The sequence below is a fragment of the Cupressus sempervirens genome, chromosome 1, assembly GCF_028749045.1.
Source record: "Cupressus sempervirens isolate cs-2001-9-10 chromosome 1, ASM2874904v1, whole genome shotgun sequence".
NCBI lineage: Eukaryota > Viridiplantae > Streptophyta > Pinopsida > Cupressales > Cupressaceae > Cupressus > Cupressus sempervirens.
In genome coordinates this window covers 632,364,679-632,380,172 of record NC_143118.1, presented here as the reverse complement: position 1 = coordinate 632,380,172, position 15,494 = coordinate 632,364,679, and positions in this window count along the sequence as shown.

The following is a 15,494-nucleotide window of genomic DNA, read 5'->3' as shown; positions in this document are numbered from 1 at the left end:
TCATGTGACCTGACTATAAAAGAAAACTGAGTCCCTGCTATACGCACTAACTCCTGAAATGAACTCACCTCAAGACAAAGCTCGTCCATGTGTCTCTCAGAATCCTAGAGAGCCATCTGAGTACACACCAAGGAATTTCAAGTATCCTCCAGCTCATGAAAAAGCCGATCAACTGCCTTCTCCTCCTTCTTTACTGCATCTTCCTTGATCTGTTGTAAGTCGTCACAAGACGAACCTGTTGTGACTCCTTTCTGTTTCTCTTGCAGTTAAATCATCCAAATGTGATTCTCAATCAATCCATGTATCCTGTCATGATGAGATAAAGCCATGACAATATTCTTGTCCATTGTCTTTAGCTGGCTTGCCAAACCAAGTAAAGAACTACTAGCCTCTATCTCATGTGAAGAAGCATCCAACTGTGCCTGATACTCATTTTTTGCAAAGTTCCGAATGCTCACTTTCTGATCAATTGTACTATCCTCAAACATGACGATATCCTCAACTTATGTAACTTCATCCAGCCCAACTATACTGGAATCACTATCTATGTCAAGCGCACAATCCAGTGTGCCTGTGATATCACCTTCAGGCTCAACCTACACAACGTCTGTAACCCCTTCTACGTGTGAAGATGATGCAGATAAACCATTACTTGAAGATGTGCTAATGTCTCCTTGTATTGAATCAGCATGTCTGTTAAACTTCTCATACAAGTTTTTTCCTATCATAGGGAAGGTACGATCCTTAGGCCTATCAAAATGTTCAATCAGTCTCTCCTTAAACTCCACATAGGAGGTAATGTGTGCATGACCCATAGTGACCATACCATGATGCCACCACTCGTGTGCTAACCCATCCAGATGAATTGTTGCATACTTAATAGCTTCTTCCTTAGGCATAAGGTTCATTTGAAAATATGTGTCAAGCTTTTGAACCCAAGCTCTTGCTGTAGACTTCCTCGAGCCATCATAATATGGTAATTGAAGTTTCCCTACTTTCTTCCATAGCTCATAGCTCTGGTTCCTGTCATGTCCATGTGGCATGTGCTTCATCCTCACATCTATATACTCCCTAAAGGTAATTGTAGCTATAAAATCTAGACCTCCAGCTTCCCAATCTCTCCTCAACTGATCTTGTATATCAATGATCTGGGGCTCTGGTACGGGCTGCTCTGGAGCTCTAGGAGGAAATGTTGGAACCATGGAACTCAAACTCACTATCCTAGTTTGCTGGGGTGCATGACCAAAATTGTTCTCAACTTGTTTGCCTCCATTATGTGCCCCATCCTGATTATTACCATTCTGATTATTTCCTCCAACCAAATTAGCATTCAACCCCATTTGACGAGCCATCATCTGCATCATAAGCTCAAATCTCTAACTCTGTTCTTGTGTTGTTTTCTCTGCTGATCACTATCCTTGTGCTAAGGTGTCTAATAATTGTAAGAATCTTTCCTTTCCATGATCTAGATTGGCATTCATTTTGTCAAACATTTTTCTCTCTATCTGGCTATTCCAAATCCCCAATAAGACCTTCACAGGGTGGCAGGACTTATAGCTTTGATACCACTGTAATAACCTCAATAGGTTATAAATTCTTCAAACACCAAAAATCTTTATACTTCAGTTGTTTGACATTTCGTCAAACACTTTGCAAGCAAGCTCTGATACCACTTTAATAACCCTCCTCAAATCTGCCCTCAAAAAATGCTGATGAAAGCTCAAGGAATTTCATCAAACAATTCACATGCAAGGGATGTATGACTGATATAGTATTTCAGCTAGCTTCAAATGACCTTTTTACAATTTGCATCAATGAAAATCTTGTGCTAGAAGACTACAATGGACTACACAAATGACCTAAAATGAGTGTGCTACTAATTTTGACAATATTCAGTGCATATATATGATCTAAGCATGAGAAATGAACACCTACAACCAACTGGCATTTTTACAAATAGTTGGTATGCAAACTAACTAGCTGATAAATAATGATATTAAATTGCTTAAATGACACTAGCAGCTATTATCTTCTTAATTGCAATGACAATTACAATGCTCATGAAATATGGCCAAGGCTTTGGCATTTACATGGATTAAAAAATGATAATGCTAGTATAATGCACACTTACAGTTGAAAGCTTATAACACTCTAAAAACAATACTAACAAAAGAACTTAGTTGTAGATGGCTGAAATAATTTCCTTCTATGTTGCCCCTTCTACTTTGCTTTTTTCGAATTGCTTTTTCAGCCTGCTTTTTTGTACCTATTTTTTCAGCCTACTTTTTCGGTTCTGCTTTTTGAATCAGTTTTACGGATTGCTTTTTCCGCCTGCTTTTTCGGTTCCACTTTTTTCGGGCTATTTTTTCATATCTACTTTTTTCAGACTGCTAACATATTGAATCTCAAGACCATATCTTTCAATGGCATCAAGATTTCCAGCTTGAAGGGATTTCGTCCTTCAAACTATTGAGATATAATCTCTAGAAAATTTTCCAATTTCTTTGATATTTCCAAGCCTGCTTAAAAGAAGCTCTTCTATTTCTTTTATAGTGTTCTCACAAGAGCTCCATCCTTCATTTTCTCAATGTGAGATAAACATCACTCCCTTTATGTAACTTATGTCTAAAATGTTATAAAATAAAGGGGACTCTTTTAATTTAAATATTTCCCACAAACTATAGTCTATGCATTAATAAAGTTAAATATTTAAATTTAACTTTATAAAATAGCTTTATCAATGCAAAACAAATCTTATCAATGATAAACAAGTCTTCTTGCTGATTTTAAACAATTACCATTGACATACCACTGCCACTGGATGTCTTCCAGTGCCCAAGATGACTTACTATAAATAGTAAGTATGTCCAAAGTTGCCTCAAAACCCCTCAGAAAGACTTGCAACTAAAACTATCCAGGCCAAATGGCCTCTAAGTCCCTTTAATGTCCTGGTTAGCCTACGGGACCATGGGAAAATAGGCTAATGACAACATCATGCTATGAATGCTAAAAAAAGGTTACATTACAAGGATTTTTATGAGTCCTTACCCCCAGATGGCCACCAATTTATCAAGTATGATAAGTGGAGATCTAAGCAAAAATATTTTAATTATGATGATGTTACTGATTTGTAATTATGAGGTGAACTCTTTCAAAGTGTGGTAGGTTATTATTTTTAGAAAGTTGAGCATTTCGCACAAATTCTAGGCAATTTTTGCCATTTCTTTTTTCATTTGTGGTGTGGCCTTTTGTTACAAAGCATTTTAGGGATTTTAAAGAACAAAAACTAGAAAATTTGTTGAAGTGAATATGGGTGGAAAAAGGAAAAGGGTGGAGCTGGCAAGCTACATGGAGTGGTGAAGCAAAACAGAGGTTTGGGATATTTTAAGGTGTGGGAATTTCACAAGGTATATGGAAAGGTTTAGAGGTAACAATCTAGCTATTACGCACCAATTTATCAAATCTTAGAAGGATGGCTCTATTATGGTTGGCAACTAGTGAATGGATGTTAACAAAGAAGTAATTGTGGAGGTCACGGGGCTGGACATGGACGAGATCAATTTTTATTAGGAGAGGAAGCTCTCAAATAGGGTCATTAATGATTTTGTGGAGATAGAGCAGGATAAAAGTTGCTTGGTAAAAATAAGTAATTCATATTTCAACCCGGCCTATGTTTCTCCACCATGGTGATTTGTGCTTTTTGTGATAATGAAATATCTAACTTTAGATGGGAGATTCACTAAGCTATATGGGTACTATTTCATGTTGGAAAATCACTTTTGACATAATGTTAGGATCAATTTTCTATTTTATTTAATGCAGTCTCTTAGTATTTCCACTCAGGCTATTCAAAAAGACCAGAATGGTGAGCATGTTTTCCATGAGGGTCTTATGCTCCTGATAATGAATGTGTTAAATTCTAAGAAGATTGTGACACCTAGGGGTAGTTTGAAAGGGGTAGACCAAGATAAGGAAGGGAGTCTCCCAGATAAGGGTTACGATTTGGATACCCAAGTTGAAGCTAAAGGAGGTATGGGGATTTTGAAAAAGGGCTCTGGTTGCAATTCTAAATAGAAGAAAAAGATTGTTGAGGAAGGTGATTTTGACTGGGAAAGTAATTTAATGGAGGAATTAGTGAGAGATCACTATAATAAGAGGAGCAAAGGTAAAGGAAAGGGTATTAAGTGCTTTCAAGATGATTGGACATCTCCTCCTTCTAATGATGAGCCTCTGGCTCACCAACTAGAAAGGAAAAGAAAATCTTTAAGGTAGTAGGAAGAGAGGTTACAGACTAGGAAGAATTGGGACTCAAATAATGAGGATGTTGGAGAATAGGGGCACCTTCTAGATTTGGGTGATAATATTGATGGTGGGCTCGAGTTGTCCAAGGGTCTTTTTGGTAACCTTGGTTCAATCTTGAAGGAGATTGGCTTCCTTAAGCAACGAATGTAGTTGATGGGCAAGGAAATGGAGCAAGTTAGCAAAATTGCCAGAGGTGAGCATACATTGGGCCAACATATAGACAAACTTTCAGAGGTTATTGAGAATGTTGAAGAAGTTAAAAACCTCATGGATAAGATACCATTGCTCAAGGCCAAACAAAGGGTGATGGATGAAAAAATTAATTGGTATTCAGGGGAAGGTGCCTAAAATGGATGTTAAGCTAGGAAATTTGGAAAATTTGTTTAAACAGATGGTTTATAATGTGGGTAACCTCTTGAAGCAGATTGAGAATGACAAAGGGTAGGACTCCCCTTTGGTGGCAGAGACTCAGGGACCAAGCAAATGCACCCTAGCTCATTCTAAGAAGAATGAGGATGTGAGTAAAAAGGATGAGATGAAGGTCATTGCTGATAATATGTATATTCTGGTGGATCAGGCTATTGACCTGATAAAGACTTCTTAGCTAGTCGGTTGTTGTTCTTTTACTGTTCTTTTGCTATCTTTTCTAGCTCTATCTTAGGTGACCTCATGGCTATTTCTTTTGTAGGTTTGTCTCATGTTGTCTTGTGCTGCGTTTCTCTGATGTTTACATCACTTGTTTATTTCTAAAGTTTTATTATTTTGTAAAGGTCTCAGGTCCTTTAAAACCTAATTTTATTTAATCAAAACAAATACAACATACACATGAAAGAATAAATAAAAGTCCAAAGTCCATTTAAATAATATACATTTGTTTTGAATGCCACTTGGCAATAACATTTAGAATGCTCTCATCCATATACATATCACAAGGTATGAAATGCTAAAAGAATATACATTTATAAAAATAGATTACATCATCCTTTTCAGATCCATGATACAAAGTACAATACAATACATGAAACCATCCACCATAAATATATAACAATCCATCATAAAGATATAATGCACAAAGTTAGAATGAAAGGAAATGTAGACAAGGAACTCTAGCCATAGCATCAATGGATAGATCTCAATGGTAAGAGTAAAAAGCACTACCATCTGACCTCATGGAACCCAAAAAGGTCCATTCCCACCATGTTGAGGAGATAGTCTCAAGTCCCAAATAGGATAACAAACTCAAAAGTCAAAAACCAACATGTAGGTTCAAGGAATCATCGAAAGAAAATTATCCTAAAGGGTACCAAGACACAAGTATCAACTAATTCAAGAGGCAAAACCAACACATAGGAAATCCACTATGCAAGTGGGCAAGTGTTATTGCATGAAAAAACTCTAAGGTTACCCAATTAGTCTTTTAATGCTCTAGCCCCCTAGTGACTCTATACGGTACTACTATCCTTTCGTACTGACAAGACATACTAACGAGTCAACTCTAAGGTTACCCAACTAGTCTTTTAATCATTTAGCACCTTAGTGACTTTCTATGGTACCAATATCTTGTTAATTTATTTTAAATCCATTTAATAAAATGTTGTCACTTATTAAATAACCTACAATTGGTTACCCTCGCAGCCACTTTGGGCCCTGGCCTCCATTGCAAGCCACTTCTTGACATTACATATAGATAACCTACCCTAGGCTCATAATTGTATAAACCAAAGAATCACAAATTAAAGAATCATAATATTTCACCTCAGTCCTATACAAGTGACTGTAAAGCATGAAAAGGTAATTCACAATAACCCATCAATTCTTTACAAGCAACTAGAAAGCATCCCAAAAATACTGATTGAAGACTCAAAAAGGTTAATTCAAACATGTCATAACATGACATCACCAAGAAAAAATTATACAAACACCTCAGTCCTATACAAGTGATTAGAAAACAATCCAAAAACAATTGATCAAATACTCAAAGGTTATATCAGATACCTCATACCATTCACCTCAGTTTCACACAAGAACACTGGAAAACAATAAAAATCAATAGATCAACACACATCATAGAGCATACCACACACATTACTATGGTTGAGTATAAAAGATCATATGCAAACATCATCATGACATAACAGAACAAACCCCCAAGCCTCTTGTAAACATCTTGATTGGCCAAAGCTAAGACAAATCCAAAAACCCCAACACTAGTAAATCATACATCACATAAAGTGCATACAAAAGTGAATTTCATAATTCATTAGGCTTTGAAAACCCTAAAGTTCAATATTTACTAAAGGTTTTTAGATTAAATCACAAACAATTCTATAATGGAAATCAATTTTCTCTTTCAACCTAGAGAAATTCTGAAAACAAAAACACAATAGGCATGAAGAAGATAGGAATTCAAAGAATGAGCAACTACCACATAAACCCACAAGATCCTACCTAGATCTGATGCTAAAACAATGAACACACAAACACGCAAAAATCTTCCTTTTCCTTTGAAAACCCTCTTTTCAAAAATTGGCTCCTCCAAACTTGTGTATCTAGAAATGAGCTCTAATTTTCTTAATAAAGAGCTTTTCCCCCAAATCAAGGCTTTGATCATGCAATCATGTGAAAACCCTTTGTCTTTAATTACTATATTTTAATTTTCATACAAACACTTTATGAAATTTAATTAAAATAAACTTTATTAAATTAAAGATTTCTCTCCCTTATTAAATCATGTGACATTTTTAATATAATATTTATTAATTTAACTAAGAATATTATTTAGATTTTATTAATTAAAATAAAACTTATAAATAAATTATTATTAAATTAAATAAATATAAATATACCTAAATTAGAGGTAAGAGCCTACAATGCATCGATAAATTGTGAGCCTCACATTGGGTAGGTCTTGGGTTCAAATCTACTCGAGATCAACACATAATAATAATTAATCTAATAATAATAATAATAATGAATGATAAATAATATAGGCTTCGTTGATTACCTATCAAAAAGAAAAAGCCAAAATTAGAACTGTAATCAAATCTTTTAAATTTAATTCTTTCATGCACATTTAAAAAAAATTTAAATTAAAATATTCCTTTATATTTTCTTTTCCTTCACTTCTTAATTACTGTAAGCATTATTAAAGCATACTTTATTATTTAAATTAATAAGAATAATTAAAGTTCATTATTTAAATGCAACTCTAATTTAATAATTATTAATTAACTAATTATAATAAAATAATATTAAGTCTTTAATCTTTTAATATTTTAATTCTATTTTGATCCAACTTAAATTAGACTTTTAAAATAAATATTTTAAACAAAAGTAGATATTTAATTAACTTCTAATTAATTAAATAACATCATATTCTAATCTTTCTTTAACCAATTTTCTAAATTTAGACATCTAATTTAGACTTCCAAATTTAGACTTTTTATTTAAAGCATAACTTTAATTAGATTTTAATTAATTAAATATTCACATATTTTAATATTTTCTTTTTAATCAAATAATATTTATTACTCAACTAATAAAATTATTTAGAGTTTATTATTAAAACAAAATTCTTAAATAATTATTATTAAATAAAATAAATATAAATATGTTAAAATTAGAACTTTAATTTAATGTTTTAAATTTAATTTTTTTATTTAATTAATTTTTTAATTTATTAAATATAATTAAATATTGAATTTTCTATATACAATTTTTATACAACAACTTTAAGCAATTTAAATTTAAATATCTTTATTAAATTAATTTCCTTTCTCTTTTAATTAATGTATTATATTTTAATTTCATTCATAAGCTTTATACAATTTAATTAAAATAAACTTTATTAATAATAGCTTACTCTCTCTTATTAATTTATTATATTTTAATTTCATGCATAAGTTTTTTGCAATTTAAATAAAATAAACTTTATTAAATAATTGCTTACTCTCTCTTATTAATTTATTATATTTTTATTTCATGCATAAGCTTTATGCAATTTGATTAAAATAAACTTTATTAAATAACTGCTTACACTTTCTTATTAATTTATTATATTTTAATTTTATGAATGCAATTTATGCAATTTAATTAAAATAACTTTATCAAATTTATGGTTTCTCTCTCTAGCTAATTACGAGATGTTTTAATAATATATTTATTAATTCAACTAATAATATTAGTTAGAGTTTATTATTCAAAATAAAACTCTTAAATAATTATTATTGATTTAACTAAATATAATGATGCCTAAATTAGAACTAAAAATTTATCTTTAAGTTGAATTCTTTTATTTAATTAATTCACAAGATTCTTTTTAATAATATATTTATTAACTTAATTAATAACATTATTTAGAGTTTATTATTAAAGTAAATCTCCTAAATAATTATCATTAAATTAAATAAATAGAACTACACCACAATTAGAACTCTAACTTTATCTTTAAATTTTTTGCATACACTTTATGCAGTTTAATAAAAATAAACTTTATAAATTTTATATTTTCTCGCTTGAGTTAATTACAAGATGTTTTAATAATATATTTATTAATTCAAGCAATAATATTATTTATAGTTTATTATTAAAATAAAACTCCTAAATAATAATTATTAAATTAAATCAATATAAATACATCAAAAAATAAAACTTTAATATAAACTTTTAAATTTAATTCTTTTATTTATTTAATTTTTTAATTAATTAAATATAATTAAATATAATTAAATATCAAATTTCTTTATAAAATTTCCATTAAATTATCTTTTAATTTGATTTAATTATAATAGAAAATTACCACATACTCACAAAACCAAAAATCACAACTCAACTAAAGGCAAAGAACATAATCAAACTTCAGGGTCAAAATCACAAATTTATGTCACTTAAAAAATTTGGATGGGTAAACTAACTTAGATACTTGTCCTAATTTTCTATGACAAATGGGTTTAAGGGTTAAGATTTGGACTCAAGAATTTATCTCCCCTCTCTTGCCGTTGAGATAATGTGATAGGGTATGCTCATCCTGGCAATTTAGGGAAGTCAATACTCGGTACCTGCAATTTACATAAAATCCATGCATGTACAAACACAATATTCTAAACTAAACAGGCAATGACAGGAAGTGGTGCATCATGTAGATCTTGACTAGTAGATGACTACGACTCCCTTCCTTAACCACATCGGAAACATCATACATAAAGAAAATATATATGCACACCATACACATGTAGTATGGGGTAAGTATCCATATGAAAACACATATGATAATCCACCTAACTAATCATCATTAATAACTGAAATTACTGTAATAATCATCATAAAATCAACTGAATATGAAACAATGTCTGATAGTCTAAAAGATAGTGCTACTAATCAAAAAGCATAAACTAGCCTAAAAGAGTTCAACAATAATAATAAAATGCAAACTAGGGGTAGGCACTACATTATCAACCTTCTGATGCTTGACACATACTACATTGCTCGACATCAACTATAAAATTACTCAGCATCAACTAATGTTTACTAATGCTCAACATCAACTAAACTTTAATCAGCATCAATTGTCTTGCTCAACATCCACTAGAATTTGCTTTCACTCTACTCCAACTAACTTTATGCTCACTTTTCATTGACTTTTCTTGGCACCTACTATCCACTCAGTCAAAGTTGATAGAAAAACTTTGTATAACTTGTTCTTCTAAACTTTCTAAGTGTAGCCAACATTTGTAACCTTAAGTAGATTATCAATACATCATGTCATCACTGTCTTAATTGATCATTGTACTTCATTACATAATCATAACTCAATCTTTCCTCTAGGTTCTTTTGCTACATCTTATTGATCAAATCCTCTTCATCAATCAACTAAGTGATAGTACTTGAATCTTATAATTAATCATCTTACTAGTGAATAGCAAGTTTGACATCAGTGACACAACAATGATTGAAACACATAGTCTTCTTCAAAAATCTCCCTCTTTCACTAATCTCTCTTCAATAATGATCTTTTCAATCATATCTCAACACTTTATTTAATTTAGAGCTATTTGCACCTTAAGAAAGTGAGGTGAGTGACCTGAGGAAAATGTATTCATTCAATAAATATTATTAGACATAATCAACCAAGAAAGGATAATCACTAAAGAAAAAATCATCATAGTAAAAGATACAATGAAAAATCCTACATGAGGTAGGACTTTAGGGACCTCTAGTGAGGTGGAAGAGATAGAGCATTGTGATCTTCTTCATAAACAAATTGTTAGAACCAAGTAGCCTTAACATGGGATGTAAAAAATATCATTTATATTGATGGAAAAGGAGAATTTATGAAGATATAAATTGGTTCCTTTAAATAGAAAATAGAATGTTAAGAGGTATAAGGTGATAGGTTGTTCTACTAAGAAGATTAGATACAAGTATATGGATCCAAACCCTACTTCTATAGAAGAATACAATAATACATGAGAAAGAGTCAAGAAATGAATTATGGATGTAATTATGAAAAAGGGACTCATATTGAAGGAAGTCAGTCTCCTAGAGAGGATAATATGGAAAATGAGAAAGGTGAATTATTGCCACTTCCATGAAAAAATTTAGAAAAGAGAAATGATTGAAAAGGAATGGAGAAAATAGTGCTACCAATTTTAGAGGGTGATACTCAAAGTGCAAACTTGTCACCAAGACTTCAAGTGGTCTATGAATTTTTTGGGATAGCAAAAAAGGAATACTAGATAAAAGATATAAGGGCAATATGAGTTTGTAGATTATATTTTTTATTTGTACAAGTTTGTACTTTGATTAATTATGTACTTTTGAGTTACAAAATAAAAACCAGTACTTTGAGTTACATAACCTTGATTTGTTGGTTTTTCACTGCCACCTAAGGCCATAGCTTGGTTGACCATGATCCTGCACATACCCATCCTTTCTGTTCCTAAATTTAAATTCCTTAATCCTTCCATCCCCAATGAATCAATGTGAGTTGAATTATGATTTTCATTGTAAAATTCCTCTCTATACTTTGAATTTATACTACACAAGAATTCTCCAATTCTATCTCTTCATACTCACCTATCTCTAGATTTAGCAGTCCTTCAAAGTCTTTTGACAAATCATCTTCCTTTGGGTAGTTCAAATTTTAAAAAAAATCTACAAACTCATATTGTCCTTATATCTTTTATCTAATATTCCTTTTTTGCTATCCCAAAAAATTCATAGAGCACTTGAAGTCTTGGTGACAAGTTTGTACTTTGATGGAAAAGGAGAATTTATGAAGATATAAATTGGTTCCTTTAAATAAAAAATAAAATGTTAAGAGGTATGAGGTGATAGGTTGTTCTATTAAGAAGATTAGATATGAGTATATGGATCCAAACCTTACTTCTATAGAAGAATACAATAATACATGAGAAAGAGTTAAGAAATGAATTATGGATGTAATTATGAAAAAGGGACTCATATTGAAGGAAGTCAGTCTCATAGAGAGGAGAATATGGAAAATGAGAAAGGTGAATTATTACCACTTCCATGAAAATTTTTCAAAAAGAGAAATGATTGAAAAGGAATGGAGAAAATAGTGCTACCAATTTTAGAGGGTGATACTCAAAGTACAAACTTGTCACCAAGACTTCAAGTGGTCTATGAATTTTTTGGGATAGCAAAAAAGGAATATTAGATAAAAGATATAAGGACAATATGAGTTTGTAGATTATATTTTTTATTTGAACTGCCCAAAGGAAGATGATTTGTCAAAAGACTTTGAAGGACTGCTAAATCTAGAGATAGGTGAGTATGAAGAGATAGAACTAGAGAATTCCTGCGTAGCATAAATTCAAAGTATAGAGAGGAATTTTGAAAGAAAAATCATAATTCAACTCACACTGATTCATTGGGGATGAAAGGATTAAGGAATTTAAATTTAGGAATAGAAAGGATGGGTATGTGTAGGATCAGGGTCAACCAAACTATGGCCTTAGGTGGCAATGAAAAACTAGCAAATCAGGGTTATGTCAACTTGAAACATAATTTTAAAGTGGTTCTGGACTTTATATTAACAAGTTGTAAGAAAATAATTTGTAGGAAATTGAATTTAGTTCTTAAGACACTAGGCCTTATTTGGAAAAAAAATATTTGATTGGTCAAAAGTTTGGGTTTTAATGCAGTACTACAAAAATTTTAGGGCAAAAAAAAAAAGTACATGTATGTTAGATAACCCCACTTAAAATAAAATGATAATATTTTTAAATATAATTATAGATATAAAAATTAGACTCATGCCTAGATTTGACGCATATTTTTGGGTATTTTTATTCTAAATAAATAATTAATTATGGATTTTCTACTATACTATTTTCAAAATTAAAAAACTCCCGTGTCTGACCAGCTTAACTAGTTCAAAAAAATCCAAAATTAAATTTTTCTTTTCTTTTTCTTATACAAGTTAAAGTATAAAATGAGACACATGTTTTGGATTTCAAAAATCTTATACAATTTGAAAGTTATAGATATTTTTCAATCAATATGTCAGTCAACACTTTATAGCTTACTCCATTAGAAAATAAGTAATAATTACTTACTTAACTCATAATTTGATAGACATTATATCGATGAAAATCTGAGAATGTTCTCAGCAAACCCTTTTTGTTTCATCAAATTTGTATTGAAAAAAGTCATCAACTACATTGTTGAAGTTAGAAACACACTACAACAGACCAAAAATATGTTTTTGGGACATATTTGGTGTTGACCATGGAGGGTTGGAATCTAGAGAAAAACCAAGCCTAATCAAGTATCTAATAATATCAAGTACCCGTTCCCAAATCAAATACCTGTTCCCAAATTAGATACCCATTCTCAAATCGGATACCCATTTTTTTTAATTAATTATTTTTTCCAAATTCTTTTGTAATAGTATGACTCCTTTTTAGGATACTTAATATTTTTTTTAAAGGCTTTAGAAACCTTAACAATACATATAATGGTTCCAAAGGATCAAAAGGGGTCATAGAGTACCCTTTGACACTCTTTAACCCATTCAATCATAATATGTGTGCTTATCAATTCTAAGACCCATAACCACATAAATGATGTGATCTAATGAGTCAAAATGGGCCTTAGAATACTCTATGACCCTTTTTGACCCATTTGATGACACTAAGTGTACTTAGGGGTCATAAGATACTCTATTACCCCTTTCAACATATTTAAACCCATAATATATATTCCTAGGACCCCTAGGAATGTATTTTCTTATTTAATGGATCTAAAGGGGTCATAGGAACTTTGTGGTCCCATTTGACACATTCAAACACATAATGTATGTCCCTAGGGTTCCTAGGACCACTAGGAACCTATGACCCCTTTGGACCAATATAAATGATTTTAACATGTCCTTAGAGTTCATGGGACACCTAAAGACATATGTTTTCATGAAATGTGTCAAAAGGGGTCATAGGTTATACTATGATACATTTCGACCCATATAAATGATTATAATATGTTCCTAGGGGTCTTATGACCCCTATAGACATGTTATAATGAAATATGTTGAAAGGGGTCATAAGTTATCTTATGGACCCTTTTGACCCATATAAACAATTATAATGTCCCTAGGGGTCCTAGGACCACTAGACACATATGTTGTAATGAAATGTGTCAAAACAGATCATAGGCTATTATATGACCCATTTCTACCCATATAAATGATTATAATATGTTCCTAGGGGTCTTGGGACTCCTAGAGACATGTTCTAATGAAATGCGTCAAAAGGGTTCATAGGTTATTCTATGACCCCTTTCAACCCATATAAATAATGATAATATGTCCTTAGGGGTGCTTGGACCCCTATAGACATATGTTATAAGAAAATGTGTTGAAAAGGGTCACAAGTTATCCTATGACCCTTTCAACCCATATAAATGATTATAATATGTCCCTAGGGGTCCTAGGACCCCTAGAGACATATGTTGTCATGAAATGTGTATTATGGGGTCATAGGATCAATGCATATAAAAAATTATAATATGTCCCAAGGAGTTTTAGGGCCCTAGGGACATATGTTCCCATTAAACAGGTTGAAAGTGGTCATAATGTTATCTTATGACTCCATTGACCCATATAAACAATTATAATATGTCCCTAGGGGTATTAGGACCCCTAAAGACATCTGTTGTCATAAAATGTGTCAAAAGGGGTCATAGGTTATCTTATGACCCCTTTCAACCCATATAAATGATTATAATATGTCCCTAGGGGTCCTAGGACCCCTAGAGACATATGTTGTAATGGAATGTGTCGAATGGGATCATAGGTTATCTTATAGACCCTTTTGACCCATATAAATAATTATAATATGTCCCTAGGAGTCCTAGGGCCCCTATGGACATGTTGTCATTAAACCAGTCAAAAGGGGTCATAAGGTTATTCTATGACTCCTTCAACCCATATATATGATTATAATATGTCTCTAGGGGTTCTGGGACCCCTAGAGACATATGTTGTAATGAAATTTGATGAAAGGGGTCATAGGTTGTCCTATGACCTCTTTTGCCACATATAAACTATTATAATATGTCCTTAGGGGTCTTGTGACCCTTAGAGACATATGTTGTCATGAAATGTGTCAAAAGGGGTCATACGTTATCCTATGGCCCCTTTTGACCCATATAAATGATTATAATATGTCCTTAGGGGTCCTGGGACCCCTAGCAACATATGTTGTAACGAAATGTGATGAAACTTTCGACCCATATAAACTATTATAATATGTCCTTAGGGGTCCTGGGACCCTTAGAGGCATAAATTGTCATGAAATGTGTCAAAATTAGGTTATCTTATGACACCTTTCAACCCATATAAATGATTGTAATATGTCCGAAGTGGTCCTAAGACCCCTTGAGACATATGTTGTAATGGAATGTATTGAAAGGGGTCATAGTTTATCCTATGACTCCTTTCTACCCATATAAATAATTATAATATGTCCTTAGGGGTCCTAGGACCCCTAGAGACATATGTTTTAATGAAATGTGTTGAAAGGGGTCATATTTTATACTATGACCCCTTTTGACCCATATAAATGCTTATAATATTTTCCTATGGGTGGTAGGACCCCTAGAGACATTTGTTGTCATGAAATGTGTCGAAAGGGGTCATAGGTTATCTGATGACCCTTTTTGACCCATATAAA